Source organism: Hippopotamus amphibius, chromosome 4 (genome assembly GCF_030028045.1).
Source record: "Hippopotamus amphibius kiboko isolate mHipAmp2 chromosome 4, mHipAmp2.hap2, whole genome shotgun sequence".
NCBI classification, from domain to species: Eukaryota; Metazoa; Chordata; class Mammalia; order Artiodactyla; family Hippopotamidae; genus Hippopotamus; species Hippopotamus amphibius.
This window is the reverse complement of record NC_080189.1, coordinates 157,192,374-157,209,814: the sequence shown is the minus strand read 5'-3', so window position 1 is coordinate 157,209,814 and position 17,441 is coordinate 157,192,374. Positions and strand designations below refer to the sequence as shown.

The window sequence follows — 17,441 nt, the reverse complement described above, 5'->3', positions numbered from 1 at the left end:
GAGGACCAATAGGAAGCACATAATTATATATCATCAATCACTACATACTTTCCCCTAAACTGGAAAGATTCAGAGAACCTGTACTCTTCCACTGTTCTGCCTTTTCTCACGCTCCTGTTTCACAGCTCAAAGAGCCAGAAAGCAGCCATATATTGAAAAACTCAAACTGCAAACTTAAGATTAAACAGATACATGTCCCAACTCATAGTCAACCAAGATCCTCCAAAGTCTTTACAGAATCACTCATCTCAAGCAATCTACAATCTGTGACTTCACAGGTGTTTTTTAAGTTGTTAAAAAAAAAAAATCAGTGTGTTTCTTAAGTTTGTTTTAAAAAAAAGTCAAGATGTGGCCGGGGTGGGGAGACCTACACCAAAATTTCACACCTAATTCAATGCAAAAGCAAAGTAAGTAAGAAGGTCAGGAAATAATAGTGAAAGGACGGAGTTAAATGACTCAATATAAAATTTCAGTGAGCTGCTTTGCAATTATTATTGCAATTATTACCAAGAATTCAAGTCAACCTTGTCTTAGAATCCTATGATGAAGTCACAACTAATACTGCCTGACACCTCACATCTAAAAAGTTCACTGCACCAGAACTGCAATTTCAAACTCAAGCAGCAGTACCAGGAACTGCAGAGAAGCTAACAGCAACACCTACTGACTGTCTTGAGCCACTTGCCAAACTTGTTCTCTCAGTGAACTAGAGAATTAATGATACAGTCAACTTTAGGAGGCCTTTACTTAAGCATAATGAGATAAGAAAAGTTGTCAGCCACATAATACCATTCATCCCTCAAAATCTTATTTTGCCCCTAACCATTGATGTCCAAATCATCGCCCAAATCATTTTAAATGCAGTTAATTGTTAATGCCTGAGTATAAATAATTTATTCCATGGGAAAAAATGTTTTAATATTAATATTCTCGTTAATAACTGGTATGTCATCTAATAGTCGGACACTTCAGTGACCATAAACTGCTTTATGAAAACCTTTTATTTGAGACTACTGCTGTTACCACTGTTCTATATTATTTCCATCGGCTTTTTTTTCTTCCTGGTAATGGTGGCTTAATTGTAGCTTTCAAAAAATGAAAAAGGGTAAAGTGAAGGTCATTAAATCAGGATTATATAGAAAATTAATACTGTTACTAAACTGGGTGCAGAGTATGATTCTATAGGACTTCATCTTGTACTTTTCCAAAAGATTAAGTCAGAGAATCTTTGCCTTGGATGAATATTCCATATGAGAAAACGAGAGAAAGTTGACACTTAACTCCCACAGAGTACCAGTATAAAAACAATGGCTTTAAGAGTCTGAGTCAGAGTTTCAACATAAAAGCTTTGCTTTATAGAGGAAACGCCAACCCCAGTTCATCCAGATAGACCTGGAACCTGATGAAAGTCGACACCTTTACTCTAAAATTTGCATCACATCACTGGCTCCTAGTTTAGAAACGTAATCGTTTAGCAGGTAGTAAGAATTTCAGTGAGTGCTGCCTCTAGAATACCCATCATGAAAAGTAAAATCTGTAAGGTAAATGCAGTCTAGGGTCCATCAGTCCCCAAATGCTTCTCTTCAAAACGAATATCAACAACTCAATTAGACAATCTCTTCCTTGAAAGTGGGCCATTTCCCCGGTCTCTCTGTTATCCAAAGGGTGAACCCGATGAAATTTCAACCTGCCCAACAAGATTACTTGTCCACCTAGAAATGCCGTGGAGCGACAGGGAGCTTGGCACATCTCCTTTAAGGTCAGGATAGAAGTTGGGAACAGATGGTGCGAAGGAGAGAAAGTTCTTCTCTGCAGCACCTTCAACGCCTCCCCAGCCCTCTTGTGGTTTACTCGCTCCAAGAAGAGCAGGTTCGAGCATCCCCGGATTTCACTCCCCACCAGACCCCCGGGGGAGCAACGAACCACCCGCGGGCACCGAGCTGCTGCTCTTCCCCCCTTTCTCACGATCCAACCTCTCGGCCTGTGCCTCCAGCACAGCCTGCAAAGCGCTCACCCAGGTGACCGAGGGGGGAAGCGTCGCCGGGCGGAGACGAGAGCAGCCGGGTGGGCGCAGCCACCCGGACGGGGGCGCGGGTCTGCCGGCCTCTCGCACGGGCGCCTGGCGGAGCGTCGCGCGGATTCGGATTCCGAGGTGCGCGCGCGGGCGCGCGCGACGGGCGCGGTGCAGCGGGGACTCGCCCCCGCCGAGCTGCGCTATCAGCACGCCACCAAATCGGAAATAAAACTTTGACCGACCTCCCGGTGTCCCGCTCCGTGCCCGGGACCCGCGCCCCGGCCAGAAACGGGCTGGGGTTCTGTCAACAGTCCTGCACCCCCGCTCCCCGGCCCGGACCCGCGGCGGCGGGAGCCACTTACCGCTCGGCCCGGCCTCCCGGTGCCGCCGCGCGTCCGGGGCGCGTCCGCCGCGCGCTCTCCCTGGGGGAAGAAGAAACCGTGTGGACGGTCGGCGCGCGCTCACTCGCCGCCGCCTCTGCGGAGAACGGCGGGCGGCGGGCCGGGGCGGGCGCCGAGCCGAGGGGGGCCCGGGGGAGGCGGGGGCGGAACCAGCCCAACTGCTGAGCCTGGCTCGGAAGGGGACCCGGCGTGCAGGCGGGAGAGCCGCCGGCGGGGGCCGCGCTCCCGGCGGAGTGGGGGGGGCGGGGGCGCCCCCGTCCCCGGGCATCAACTATTGTCTGGGAGCCGGGGTCCCCACTCGCGCCGCCTCCGAGGCTCAGCGCCCCCCATCCCGCCCGCCTGCCCCCAAAAGAAAGAGCTGGGGGGGGGCGGCCGGCGCGGGAAGCGGGCGCGGGAAGCGAGCGCGGGGGGGCCGGGGGCCGGAGGTCCGAGGTGGACGCCCGGGAAAGGGGAGGTGCGTGTCGAGTGGGGGAGGGGACAGGTAACTGGAGGGGGGGGCGGGAAGGCCCGGGAGGATTGGTGGGGGGGGAGGAAATGGGGAGGGAGCCACGGAGGCGGGAGGGAGTGGAGGGGCGGGGGGGGCGGCCTCTGAAGCCCAGACCTGGCCCTCCCCGGGAACCCTCCTCCCGGGGACTCCGCGCCGTGCAGACTTTCGCTCACTCGCTCACGCACACAGTGAACTCGCTCACAAAGTTGCCGGCGGTGGCGGCGCCGCGCTCGCCCTTCCCCTCCCCGCCTCCCCGCCCCATTCCTTCCCCTCCTTCACTCCCCCCTCCCCCTCCCCCGCCCCAAGACTCGGGTGAGATCACCGCTGTGCAGCTCAGCGCTCCGCTCAAATCTCGCGAGAGAAGCGGCAGCTCTGCCCAGACCGCGGGGGAAGTGGAAGGAGTTAGAGGAAGGTGGGGGACCGCGGAACTCCTAGTTGCTATGACGACGGCAAAGCACTGGATTCCTGTCTCCTGCAGAGAGCCCAGGCAGCAAACGTGGGTGCAGTTTCCAACCTGCCCCCTCCCTCGCCCGAAGCCCTGTTGGTGGGGGAAGCAAGGGCTAGAAGCGGGAAAAGGACTTTTAAACCTATTCGAGAGGGCATCTGTAGGAGACCAAAGTCATGATATCTGGCTACATTTGGCAAATGAGGCTAATTAAGAGATTCTGGGACAGATTTCTGCCATAGAAGTCAGCACATATCTGAACCCCCAGTTTCCTACCATATATTCAGTTTTTCAACCTTCTTGTCTAATCTCATCCCCCAACCCCCACCCACTCCATAGGCTCCCTCTCTCCTCCCCGCTCCCCCACCTCCCTATCACCACCTCCACCACCTGACTGAGCTCCTTGAGGACCTGCCTTATACACCTTTATATTCTCAGCGCCTCCACAGGCCTGGTACACAGGAGGTATTTACTTAATGTCTGTGGGGGGAGATGAACGCAACAAGCTGTACGTGTCCTCGGTACTTTCACCCTACCCTGGAAAGTACTTAGGCTGAGACTGCTCCACAGTTTTGCTTTTGACTTTGTTAAACTACCCTCCCCTTTCTGTTCACACAGAATTAACTGTTTTTCAATAGTTATAATCCCTCCTTTCTCTTTCTCCATCTTTGTCTCATAAAAATTCTATTCACCATGGAGGGCCGGGTAATCAATTAAGCTTCTTCAGTTGCCATCATACCTACTCCAAAATGCTGTTGAGGATGAAGGTGAAATCTTCTCATCCCGTTTCTTAATTGTTGAAACTTTTCTTTGGGGTTTTTATATACACACTGCCTAAATAAAATGGATACTGTGAATAGAAGTTAAGCTTAAACTTTAGATATCAAAATGAATGAGTAAATATAGATTCCATAGTATGTGAATTATATCTCAATTTAAAAAAAAGATTCCATCTCTATTTACATAAATATGGGAAAACCATTATTTAAATCAATCCTTGGAACTAGAAACCCAGAAAGTACAAAGACATTCTTTTAGGTTACATGCAAGCTTAAATGTTATGTCAGTGAAAGTTTTTATGTTAGAAACCTAGGGATATAGTGATACAGTGATAAAAAGCACTGGACAAAGTCAGGACACTAGGGTTTGAGTTTTTCTGCGTCTCTAATAATTGAGACTCCTTGAGAAGTTATTTAATCTTTCTGATTCTTCATTTCTAAAATGGGGGGTAGCCCACATGTTAAGTCATTACAGCTTTAAAATCCTGTGGCTCTTAGACCTATACAAATTTCCAATAAACAACAGATATTTTCCTTTTACATCAAACAGAATTTTTAAAATGAGTGTTTCATTTTATAGTAGGTCAGTTTCACAAAGTTCAGCTACATGTTGACAAGTTGCTTTTAAAGTTCTCTTGTCTCAAGTATAAAAACAAAAATATTGACCATGTTACGGTAATTTCAAAGGGAATCCATTGTTCCTTATTTACATTTATACTAACTCAAAACAGATTTCTTGTTATTTAATAAATATGCTAACTCAAACCAAAGATGCAAACTAAATACATACATACCCACACCAAAAGAACTGTAAGAAGGAAAAAGGGTGGGAAGGAAGGGAAGAAGGAAGGAACCAAGGAAGGAAGGATGGGGAGGAAGAGTGAGTCGTAAATTCACAGATTGGTATTTTTAGTATCAAATTTTTACAAAGAAACACATTGGAGCATCACCATCAATCCTGTTAATCTCTGTGTAGGAATTATCTTTCGTAACATAGCACACTATTGTAAATCGGTTGTTATTCATCGCCCTGGCTCAACTTTTAACATAGTTTTGCCCTTAAAGGATGGCTGCCAAGCTGTATCCACCAACACAGTACAATTTCAGGGCCACCTGTTTTATGACTCCCAGATAGCCATTTGAGACATTTGAAATGACTGACCCCAGTGCTAGCCAAATCTATTAACTTTTTTCAATGTTTCTTATGAGGCTCAAGAGATGGGTATTGGCCTCAAATTACAAAGATAATTTCCCTAACCTTCAGGCATAGTAGAATAGTAGAGATTGTCCTAGGGACCTAAAACTGCTCTTTCAAGACCCTAGGCTACTATTTACCCCTCACTGGTGGCAGAACTTTCACCAGTGTTTCTGAAGGAAATAAAAGGCAAAATCCACCAAAGCTGTGGTTCCAACTACATGGGTCTCTGGTCAGGCACTCTGTCTGCATCTTCCCTGACCTTCCTGGGCTTTCAAAAGAGCAGACAAGGGGCAGCAGAAGAGGGAAAGCAAGAACAGAGAGTCTGTTAAGCACAGATTAGATCTCAACCACTTGCTGCCCACTCTGTGTGTTGGCTGTCTGTCCACCTCTGCCCAGCCCCTCCCCCACACGCTCTTATCAGAGGAAGGGATGTGTAACCCTTCCTCTGATAAGAACTCCCTCCCTGTTCATTTCTCAGTTTGTTAAAGCGCAATTGAATTCATTTTCCTCTGGTTATTCACTTCTACTCAACAACACACCCTAACATATCAAATATGAAATGAATTTTGACACAAAGGCCTACCAAGCAAGGGAATATATATATATTTTTAATATATATGTTAATATTATATATAAATATATTTTTTAATCTAAACATCAATTCACATTTGCATGTTTTACAGTTAAAATCTGGTTTATCTGGCCTATTGTCATCAGTTCAGACTTTCCTGTTATTGGCTATACATCTACAGGGCATTACTAACTAATATTCAGAGAAATGACTCAACCATAAAGAAGGATCAAAGTGCTCCTCAGACCATCCAAGATTAAATTATATCCAATGCTGTTTCACTTTTAGGATTTGATTGTTTCAGCCCTAGGTGATATAACTCTATTGACCTGAATACTAGATTTCTTAGAACACCTCATTCTCCCATTTACATTACACTATTTATTACATGTTTAAAACATCAATTACTGGGGCTTTCCTGGTGGCGCAGTGATTAAGAATCTGCCTGCCAATGCAGGGGACACGGGTTCGATCCCTGGGCCAGGAAGATCCCACATGCCGAGGAGCAACTCAGCCTGTGCACCACAACTACTGTACTCTAGAATCCATGAGCCACAACTATTGAGCCCACGTGCCGCAACTACTGAAGGCCACGTGCCTAAAGCTCATGCTCTGCAGCAAGAGAAGCCACCACGATGAAAAGCCCACACACTGCAAAGAGTAGCCCCGGCTCACTGCAAGAGAAAGCCCATGCACAGCAACGAAGACCCAAAGCAGCCAATAAATTAATTAAAAAAAAAACACACAACTACTGTATAATCAATGAAAACTACTGTATAATCAATGAACAGTCCTCAGCAAAGCTACTACACTTCCTGACAACTCTCTCACTCTTCTAAAGGACTATTTCATATCTTCTCCTACTCCATCAAACCTCCTGCTTATTACTCACAGATAACCACCATGCTTCTTTCATTGGTAAAATAGAGGCAATCAGAAAAGAACTTAGCACACACTCCACCCCTACCTTTCTTTCTACCAGCCCACCTGTCTGCGTGTACTCTTCTGTCCTCCTGGCACTTAGGATAAATCCTCAGCGCTCTTAGCCAAGATTAACCTCTCTACCTGTGTACCTGTCCCATCCCCTCTGGCTCCAGGACATTGATTCAGCAATTGTCACTTCTCTCTCTTGCATCAGGAAAATTTCCCTCTCTATGGAATCGTTTTTGAGTGCTTACAAGCATGCTGTCATATCTGCCGTGGTAAAAAAATCAAACATTTCCTCCATTCCATACCTCCCTCTGCTGCACTTTGTCACTGGATTCTTCAGAAGGTTTTTCCATGCTTGCTGCCTTCAGTTCCTCCCCTTCCATTTTCTTGAATCCTCTCTGAGCAGGCTTTCTCACCCACCACTCCAGGGGAAACAGGTCTTCTTAGGGTCCCTAATGATTGTTTCATTGCTAAATCCAGTAGGCAATTCCCATCCTCGCCTCACCCAGCTTCTCAGTTGCTGGGAAATGTTGATCACTCTTATCCTTGAAACACTTTCTTCACATGGCTTCTGCATTAAGAGTTCGTCTTGAGTAACATATACCCACTACTATATATAAAATAAACAACAAGGACCTACTGTATAGCACAGAGAACTCTAGTCACATATAGGTATATATATGGGAATCACTTCGCTGTACACCTGAAACTAACACAACATTGTAAATCAACTATACTTAAATTAAAAAAAATAAATAACATGGAGGGCGAGGGATAAATTAGGACCTTGGGATTAACATACACACACTACTCTATATAAACTAGATAACCAACAATGACCTACTGTATAGCACACGGAACTCTACTCAATATTCTGTAATAACTTATATGGGTAAAGAACCTGAAAAAGAATGAATACATGTAAATGTATAACTGAATCACTTTGTTGTATACCTGAAACTAACACAACATTGTAAATCAGCAATGCCCCAATAAAATTTTTTAAATAAATAAATAAAAAGACTTTTCTACATAATAAATACATAAATTTAAATTTAAGAAAAGTGTTTGTCTTGATTCTTCCCCTACCTTTCTGGCCTTCTTAGTAGCGAATCTCTAAACATAGAAGTCCCCAGAACTCAGTCCTTAGACATCTTCTCTTTGTGGTCTCTTATTAGCCCATGGCAATCTCACCAGTCCTATAACTTAAATGCCACCCATATACTGGCAACTCCCAAATTCACATCTCCAGTCCAGATACCTCCCCAAACTCCAGACTTACACAACCATCTCTGACTCACCATCTCTAATTGGTTGTATAGCTGGTATCTCCAACTTCACATGCCTAGAACTGGAAAGCTCCAGATATTCCTCCCAAACCAGCGCCCTCCTCCAGTTTTCCCTACCTCAGTTAAGGGTGCCCTTCCAGAGATTCAGAGCAAAAGCATTGAGTTGTCCTGGACTCTTCTGTGTCTCTCAGATCACACATCAGACCAGCAGTGAATTCTGTGGGCTCTTCCTTCAAAATATGTGCAGAATGCAATCATTTTCCATCCACTGTGACTCTCCCTCTCTGATTCTAGCCATTTCTCACTTGGATTATCACAAGAGCCTCCCTATCTCCCGATCCCTGCCCTTTCCCTCAGTGTTTTATTCCATACACAGGACCAGCGTATGGAACATAAGCAACTCAGATCAGGTCACTTCTCTGCTCAAAAAACTTCCAGGCCTTCTTATCACACTCAGAGAAAAAGCCAAAGTCCCTCTTCTGGCCTGGAAAGCTGTTCATTCTCTGACTCCCGTTCCCATCTAGAGCTCTGGCCTCATCTCCTTCCTCCCACCCTCCCTCTCTGCATCCCAGCTACACCCGCATCTCTCTGTTCTTTGAATTCACCAGGTACTGTCCCACCTCCAGGCCTTGCCTTTGCTGTTCCCTCTGCCTGGAAGACTGTTTCCCCAAGTTTCTGCATGACTCACTCTCTCAGTTCCTTTGGGTGTCTATTCCAACAACGTAACCATGTTGGTCATTTGCCGTCTTGCTCTTGGCTGCCGTCTTTCCTCTTGGGATATCTTTCTGGGGGTGGACCCCCCAGGGGTTGTGTCTCGCAGGCTTCCTTGTGTGGGGCCTCCAGCTGGTTGCGTGCAGCCACTGAGAAGCAGGAGAGGAATGTGGCCAGATGGAAGGAGCAGACCTTTCTCCTCCTCTCTGGCTGCCTCAGGCAGTGTCTTAGTAGCAGATACATCTTCCTCTTTGGCCCCAGGTTGTACTGCCTAAGACCCATCCCCAGGCTCTGGTCATATCTTTAACCTAAGGGTGATAGTAACTTTCTACTGTTAAGAATCTCTGGGTTGCCTCATCATCCTGGTTAGCTTCTCAGCCCTTCCACCACCTGTGTAACAGCTCCCCTGTGTTAAATTCCCTCTTTTTGAATGACCAACACTGGTTTCTATTCTCCTAACTGGACCTTGATCGTTACATTCACGCTTTATGAAATAGCAACCACCCCAGTCTCATACTCCCCAGGCTCCTTACCCAGCTTTATTCTTCTCTGGAGCCCTTATCACCCCCAGACACAGTGTTTCATTGTTTGCCAGTTTACCGTCTATCTCTCATCTGGAATGTCGGCTCTGTCACTGCTGTATTTCCAGCACCTAGAACAGTGCCTGCCACATAGTGGGCACTCAATGCATGCTTGCCGAATGAGAAAATAGTGCTGTTTTAAAGACAAAGTAAAATGGCTAGCAGAGTATGGTAGGCAGACTAGTTCTCCATGTCTGAACGCCTGGCACCTGTGACTATGTTACCTTACGTGGCACAAGTTACTTCACAGATGTGTTTAAATTAAAGATTTTGCAATGCGGAGATTATCCTGGATTATCCAAGTGGGCCTGATACAATCCTAAGAGGAAGGTAGAAGACTCAGAGTTAGAGTCAGAGAAGGAGGACTGACCATGGAAACAAAGTCAGGGAGAGAGTTGAAGCTGTTACACAGTGGAGGAAGGGGCCATGAGACAAGGAGTACAGGCAGTCTCTAGGAGCAAGAAAAGGCAAGGGAAGTGGATTCTCCCCAGAGTCTGCAGAAGGATTACAGCTCTGCTTGCATCTTGATTTTAGCCCAGTGAAACCCACTTTGGACTTCTGACCTCTCTAACAGCAAGGCAATACGTTTGTGTTGTTTTAAGCCACTAAATGTGTGCTAATGTGGTATAGCAGTAATAGGAAACTAATACACAGAGTTTTCTCAGCATATAAACTCTTAGGCAGGCTATGTGTCATGTTTACTCTTAATCCCCACTTTCTAGCATAGTTTCTAACATAAGCAAGTTACTCAATAAATGTTTGTGGAATAAATGAACAAAGCTTAACAGCAAACAACAATTAATGCTCCATCCTGATGGAGTGGCCAAATCGCTAACTGGCTTTAGCTGATCTTAGGAAGGGAAGAAAGCATCTTGCTATTAGGAAGCCTCCTTGAGCTTTTTGAGCCATGAAGATATTGGGGAATGGGGTAAGGAGACAATCCAGGGTTTAGGCACCAACGTCAGCTAGAGAGAATGAAGACTGATCACAAGGGGCTTTGTGTGATACGTTCAGGAGCTTGGGCTTTATTCTGTAGGTAATACGGAGCCATTGAAGGATTTTCAGCAAGGCGGAGACATATTCAAATTTGCACCTAAGAGGTTATAGCACACTTAAAGCATGAGATTTAGAAATCCATAGGTCAGAGAAGAGGTCAGAACTAGAGTCATAATTGTGGGACTTATATATATCAGCTTATAGTTGCTGATATATCACATTAAATAACATTCTAATTAAAAGCACCCTCACACATTTTCTTGCCCTTCTCATAGGCAGCTTCTTTTGAGCTGTTCCATTGAGCTGTTCAAGCTGTTTCTGGATTTCCAATGATTTTCTTGTTAACATGGGCTCAATAAAAATCCCAGGAGGACTGAAAGTCCTGGCTCACCCATCCTTTTGAACTTTTCCATGTAGGCATCAGCACATACTACTCCAGCAATCATTTTTAAAATAAATCATCTCTGGATCATTTCAAATGTTTTTTATTCATCCCTCCAATAGTATTTCCTTTCAGGGAGCTCTTTGCTCTCTTAAATAACTTGAGTATTCTCTTAGGAGCTGGAAATTTCCTTCCACTCACCCTTGTCTCTTTATTCCTTTCATCAGATTTTATGGTCAAGGATGTGTCAGGGAAAGAATGTGAGAAAAAAAGGTCTCTCTCCACTCTCTTGTCTTTTTGAAATCCCTAGAAATGAAAAGAGACTTGCTCATAACTTGGAAGTGGTAGACTGAGGCCTCCTAGAACCATCTGGCTTGTTCCCTTGCCAGCCAGGGCTGAGGCGACATTCACAGGGACCCAGGAGCTTCAGGGGCGCTTGAGTTTGCAGCTGCCTCGAGGCATCCAAGGAGGGTGCAGTGAGATTCTGCAGGAGAAATCACACTTGGCGTGTTCCTGAGTGCAGGGAACATATGTAACGAGGGAGTCCTTCAGTGGGCATACCAAGGAGCACAGCTGGATCGTTAAAGCCATCCCAGTCTTTATTGAAGAGCAAAGAGGTAAGAATGAATAATGCTGCTGGTTCAAATATACTCAGGACCTTAAAACAGCTCAGCACTCCTCCTGAATTTCCTAAATCACTTTTTAGAGATGACGCTTTTAAAAGTCTCTTTCCATTTCATTGATTCTTTTCACTTGGGGGGTAGTGATGAGTACATTTATTCAGGTATGAGAAATGGCCGAGGACAATACATGTAATTTTTAATTTATTCTGAAGATATATGGAGAAATTATCACCCAGTGAAGTGAAGGAAGATCTACTAGACCTTGGATGCTGGTGTGGATTTTGGGACTCAAAGTTAACTCTAATATTATTTAATTTTCTTGGACGTCTATTTCTTTAAATGCAAAAGGAGAAGCTAAGGGCGCATCCCTTTAGATTAAATATTTATGTGTTGAGGCATTACCCTCTTTCAGGGGTCTCTATGCTCCTGGTCAAGAATCTTTTGTTCCTGAAAAAGAAAAAGCTTTCTGGACCTCCGTCCATTCCCACTGGTTTTGCCCTTTTAAACATGGTCTCTACCTTCCCTTCACCTCTCCTGCCCGCTACCCACACCCCCATTCCGGACATCAAGGGCAACCCTAACTCATGCTGGTAGGGTGACACAGGCACTCTCATGGTGGCTGTGGTTGGCGCTGCTAGAGTGGATCTTCATCATTGCTTGTGGCGTGGCCAGCCCACGAGAGCTGCTCTGGCTGGCAGTGGAACTCTCGGGATTGCTGCCCCCAGCTGCTTCCACCTCTCAGAACAATCAGCTCCAGCGCCTAGGAATGCTGGGCAGTTAGGCGTCCCTTGCTCCATACTTCCTCTAGAGGGCAGCACAAATCACAGTCCCTGCCAAGTAGCTGGGGACAACTCGAAGATGCAGGACTGACTTGCAGAATTCATTCAAATTCCCCTATCCCAGACTGATACTATGGGAGCAAGAATGAAAGTGTCACACCCACTGGTCCTCACCTGAAGGCAGGTCAGCGTGGTGGAGGCAGAAGGACCTGGCCTCAATCCTACCTCCACCTCCACCCTTAGTAGTTAAGTGGTTTTGGGATAAGTTACTTGACCTCGCTAAGCCTTGATTTTCTTACCTTTAAAACAGGAATAGCAATAATGATGGATTTTTTTTTTTAAAACATAATTATTTGGGGGATTAAATGAGATAATACACATTTTGTTAGACCCTGTGGATTGGCTACCTAAAGGCCATCGGCAAACCCCTTTTCCCTTCCCCTCCTTGTCTTTCCAGACTTCCTTGAAGCCTCCAGAACTAGCTTACATGAAACAGGGGCTTTATTCTGAAAACTCTGAATTCCGAAAGATATCCAGGGGTAGGCCCTTGACCCTTGAACAACACAGGTTTGAACTGCGGGATCCACTTGAATTTTTTTCAATAGTAAATACTATAGTACTACACGATCTGTGTTTGGCTGAATCTGAGGATAAGAAGCAACTGCAGATACCAAGGGGCAACTATAAATTCTACTTGAATTTTCAACTACTCTGGACCCTTAACCACTGCCTTGTTCAGGGGTCAACTGTACAGTACCATCCAAGCTCTCTCCATCACTCACGTGTTTCTCTCCCTGCATCTGCCTCCATAGCATCCTTCTCTCTTTCTGCAGGTTGGTTCCTTGACTATTTTTGGTCCACATAGGGAAAAGACCTTCTGGATTCATTCAGAATTCAAATACCTCCCAAATTTACAAAATACCCGGAGAGAAAAGGACCTGGCTCACCCAGCTTTGGATCAGGTGCCTGCCTCTAGCCCAATCAGCTGTCACTAGCAGCCCAGGGCCATGTTGCACAAATGGCATAGAGGAACCATGACAAGGCTGTGGAGGTGGCAGTTCCCACGGGAGACGTCCTGCAGGCAACAATAAACGTGCAGGATGGAAGAACTATGTAAGAAGTATAAGTCAACATTTCCGTCCTTAAGGAGATTATTATGTATTCAGGGAGAAAACAGAAACATTAAGCCTTCAGTTTAAATTGATTTTGATGCTGAAGAGGGTAATGCAGGGAAAAAAACCCACAAAAAATCCCAAAACAATCAACAGTGGTAGAAGAAATCTTGTGCTTCCTGAGGTCCAATCAATGAAACCCAATGCAAAGGTGGGGGTGGCATGCAGGCCCACCCTTCCTTCTATCTTGGAAGACAATAAGTAAAAGCACTTACTCAAAAGATGTCTGGGAGACAGGTCTTGTCAGAGAGGGGAACCATTTAAGGTGGGATCTTTCTGTCCTGGGTAGGAATTAATGGAATTAGGCCATGAAGGGGGATTTGCTATCCATATCAAAGAGGTTACAAAATAGCATAAGACAGGATTAAGCAGCATAATTAGAGTTTATGGAGAAGAGATCAAGAAGCCGGGGATGGTTCCATGAAGCCAGTGGACCCTGGCCCATGTGGTGAAGAAGTGGAGGGGGTGGGGAGTTCCTAGAGGGAGAACAGCAAACAAAAGAACCCAGACTGGAGCACATGTGGTGTATTTGGGGACAGTCACGTGCAAGGGCGTGCAGAGCAGCAGGCCTGAAACTGTGGGATGCATGGGAAAGCACCCAGAGTGCCTGTTAAATGTAGAGTCCCAGGCCCCTGGGTCAGAGGCCCCGATTTAGTTGGTCTGGGTGGCTCCCAGGATTCGACATGTTTAGCACCCTAAGAGGCTACAGAGCACAGTTTGAGACACACTCCTGTTTCCACTGGCAGTGCCTGCAAGGCGAAAGAAATGGCTTCTCCTTTTGAGGATGTACTTAAGAATCTTCGCTCAGTGACAGCAGCTGACAACCAGCCCAGGAGAGCTGCTCTCAGCCAGTGCTACTGCAGCCACTTCCTGGGGCTCCTTTGGGCCCCCAAACCCCAGAAGGGCAGCTGGCCTGGTCTTCATCTCATTGTAAGGGGATTACACCCAGCCTGAGATGCAGCAGAAACAGTCTGGCTGTTGAATTCTTCTTAAACAGTGTTGCTATTTGTATGTCTTGCTGGTTCATTTACTGCCTTTAATTTTCTAACCACAATTTTTTTTTTTTTTTTTGTCTGTGCTGTGTGGCATGCAGGACCTTAGTTCCCTGACCAGGAGTCGGACCTTTGCCCCCTGCAGTGGAAGCATGGAGTCTTAACTGCTGGACTGCCAGGGAAGTCCCCACAGTTAATTTTTTATATAAACATAATAATCAGCATTTATATAATAGTAAAAGTGATTTTTTTATCTTATTTTTTTTTAAGTCTGTTTGTTTGAAGAGTTTCTATTCCAAACTTTTCAAGAGTTGGTAGGTATATCTTAATCCTATATTATTTCTTTTTTTTCTTTCTAAACCACCTCTTAATCTCCTTTCCTGCAGTTCAACCTACATAATTTCCGTTAAGGTATCATTTTACAACAAGAAAACAGACTTAAGAATAAGTTAAATCATTTGCAAGGTTTTGGGACTGAAATGGAAGTTTCTTAATACCCTGCCCAAGGGTTTTCTTATTAAGCCATTATCTTGTCATTATTTTATTCTTGAGTTGTTCCCCTCAGTTGTTTTAAGAAAAAATTTAAATGCTGGTGAGATGTTTTCCAGTTGCTTGAACCAGAAATTCCAAGTACACACAGAATGATTGGATCCTCTTCCTCCTCTGCTCGAATTTCTCTTATTCTTCATCCCACCCCAGTCTGATTTTTGCAACCATATTTCCCCGGACCTACCATTAGGATGAGAAAGGAAAGGCATCTGCCTTGTGTCCTCATGTTCATTTAGTTTGGTGGTTCTCACTCCATCATCACCATGAATAGTCTGGGTCTAATTTCCATCTTATCCCACACAATTAGAAATGTTATTTCTATTCAGTGGTTAACTCTTCCAATACTCACAAGAAAAAACTGGGATGACTCCGTCCTCTTGGGTTCCAAGTGCCAGATATAATCTTATTTGATATCTCTGTGTCCTGAGATTGGTCTGGTTCTCTGGTCTACACCACCCAGCAGCACACAACATGAGAAACAACATTTATTGGGCCATAACTCGCTGGAGTGAGTCAGCCCAGCTCTCCTCACATGTGTACCACCCTGCTGTAGCTATAAGGACACAAGTTGAACTCTGGGGTGCTGAATAATATATGTGGAGCCTCCCCAAGGATTCTGTTCTGATTATGATTGTGTAACAATGTATCCTAAAACATAAAGGCTTAAAGCAACCTTTTTTTTTTTTTTTTTTTTTTAAACATCCCACGATTTTATGGGTTAGGGAATTCTGGGAGAGCCCAGCCAGGCGATTCTCTGTTGTAAGTGCTACTCAGCTGATAGTCTGGAGTCTTCACTCACAGGTCTGCACCTCGGTGGGGATGGGTGGAAAGCTGAACTTTGCTGGAACTGCCAACTGGCTTTTTCAGCAAAGCTGTCTCAGGCTAGTTGGGCTTACCTGGCAGGGCTTCCAGAAAGAGTGTCCTGAGGGACAGGAAATGGAAACCACCAGTCCCTTAAGGCTTGGGCCCGGAATTGGCATGACGTCACTTCTGCCATATTCTATTGGTCAAGAAATGACATTACCTGCCTATTCAGTAAGAGAGGGGGAATAGTGAAGAGTATGTGCCCTCTTCATCCATCACAGAGGATACACCAAACATTTGTAGAGCATGTAATACGTGTAAGATCCTGGGAACAGAGAAGAAAGTTAACACACTCCCTGCCGTCAATAAGCCCACAGCCTAGAGGAGAAGCTGATGTTATATAGTTCCACCTCACAGCCTTATGGGAACTCTCCAAGATGATAAATTGGTGAAACCAGGAATACATTTTAGAAGGAGATAATTTTAAAATGAAAAAGAGAGAAAAATCCACTATCTAATAATCTTCAGTTGCTCATAATTCAAATGTCTGTTTATCTAACAACTCCTGGCATACAAATAAATCGTGACGGGAAGCCGAGGCTTGAAGTGTTAGAGGAGAAAATAAACCGCAGAGACAAGTTCTTTGAGGAATAGATCTTGTGCACGCGAAGAAGAAATTGTAGTCCAAGCTCAGTGATAGTGGGATAAATTCCAAACGACTTCCATTCTCATCTGTAAGGCAAGTGGTTAGGCCAGTTATCACCCTGGGCAAACTTGTCCATCACAAATCAGAGGAGGCTTCCCGTTGTAACCGTGTGTTAGGATCACAAAGGAAAGGCAGAGCAACTGTGCATCATCTTCTAGGGGGAAGAGGGAAGATAATGTTTCTAGCTCAGCAGCCTTGCAGCTAGGAGGCTTCCTTACCCTGAAGCAGACCTGTTAGGCATGAAGCCACTTAACTTAATAGACTGATATGTCACAATTGGTTACGGTTTGAGATTTCCAGCAAGAGCAGAAAAAGATGCTCACGTTGTCATAGGATATTGTGTTCATGAAGCAAAAATACGGTTAAGATTCTGACCATGGAGAAACTAGTTCACCTTCTGCTTTTTGGGGTGTTTCCTGGGAGACACAACCATCAAGTCACTAACCCACAAACCTGAACGCCAGGTTCTTTGGGGCCTCTGGGCTCTGCCCGTGTTGCTCTTACCTGATACGTCTGGATCGTACAGAAAAGAGAAAGGAAAGCATGAGAAGGTAGGTGGGGCCAGAGAAGTGGCTAGCAGCCCAGTATTGGGACGGCACATGCTCCCAACCGTGCTGTAGATGATAAATGCGATCGTTTAGGGAAGAGAGGACTCAGTGAGGACGCTCATGCAGGGAAAAGGCCTTTTACAGGGTTTATAAGCTTTAGCTAAGTAGACATGTCCAAGAAGAGGATTCCAGGCTGGCAGAACAGCACATGGGAAAAATGGGTGTGATTCTGGCCAGTGGCACCTCCTCAAGGGCAGGCATTAGTTGCTAATGAGCAAAGCATGGGACCAGGACACACTGGGGAGGCCTCGAGGAGACTAGCCCAGTCTCGGTGTCTATGGGTGTTTGAAGGAAGCTGGGAGATACATTTAGCAAGATAGGCATGGCCAAGTTAGGAAGCGCTTGAATCCTCTGTTGAAGTTTTTGCAGCCAGTAGTCCTTATTCTAGAAATAGAAATTTCTTTGTTCAAGGGTTCAAAGGACT

The 17,441-nt window shown here is 45.4% G+C and overlaps 1 protein-coding gene across 11 annotated transcripts in view; it reads right to left on the bottom strand.

The window, feature by feature from the left end:
• The window catches only part of SIPA1L1 (signal induced proliferation associated 1 like 1), a 443,906-nt gene that overhangs the window by 344,602 nt on the left and 81,863 nt on the right, over nucleotides 1-17,441 (bottom strand). For 3 of the 11 annotated variants that reach the window (XM_057730463.1, XM_057730453.1, XM_057730466.1), the window contains exons 1-2: nucleotides 3,017-3,093; nucleotides 2,377-2,436 (exon numbers count right to left, since the gene is read on the bottom strand). The exons of 3 other annotated variants lie outside the window; for them this stretch is intronic. The gene's annotated coding sequence lies outside the window, so the exon portion shown is untranslated. Of the gene's footprint in view, nucleotides 1-2,014; nucleotides 2,205-2,256; nucleotides 2,276-2,376; nucleotides 2,437-3,016; nucleotides 3,094-7,914; nucleotides 7,965-17,441 lie in introns of those variants that run through there. 5 more of the 11 variants (XM_057730461.1, XM_057730459.1, XM_057730460.1 and 2 more) reach the window with 5 other exon arrangements.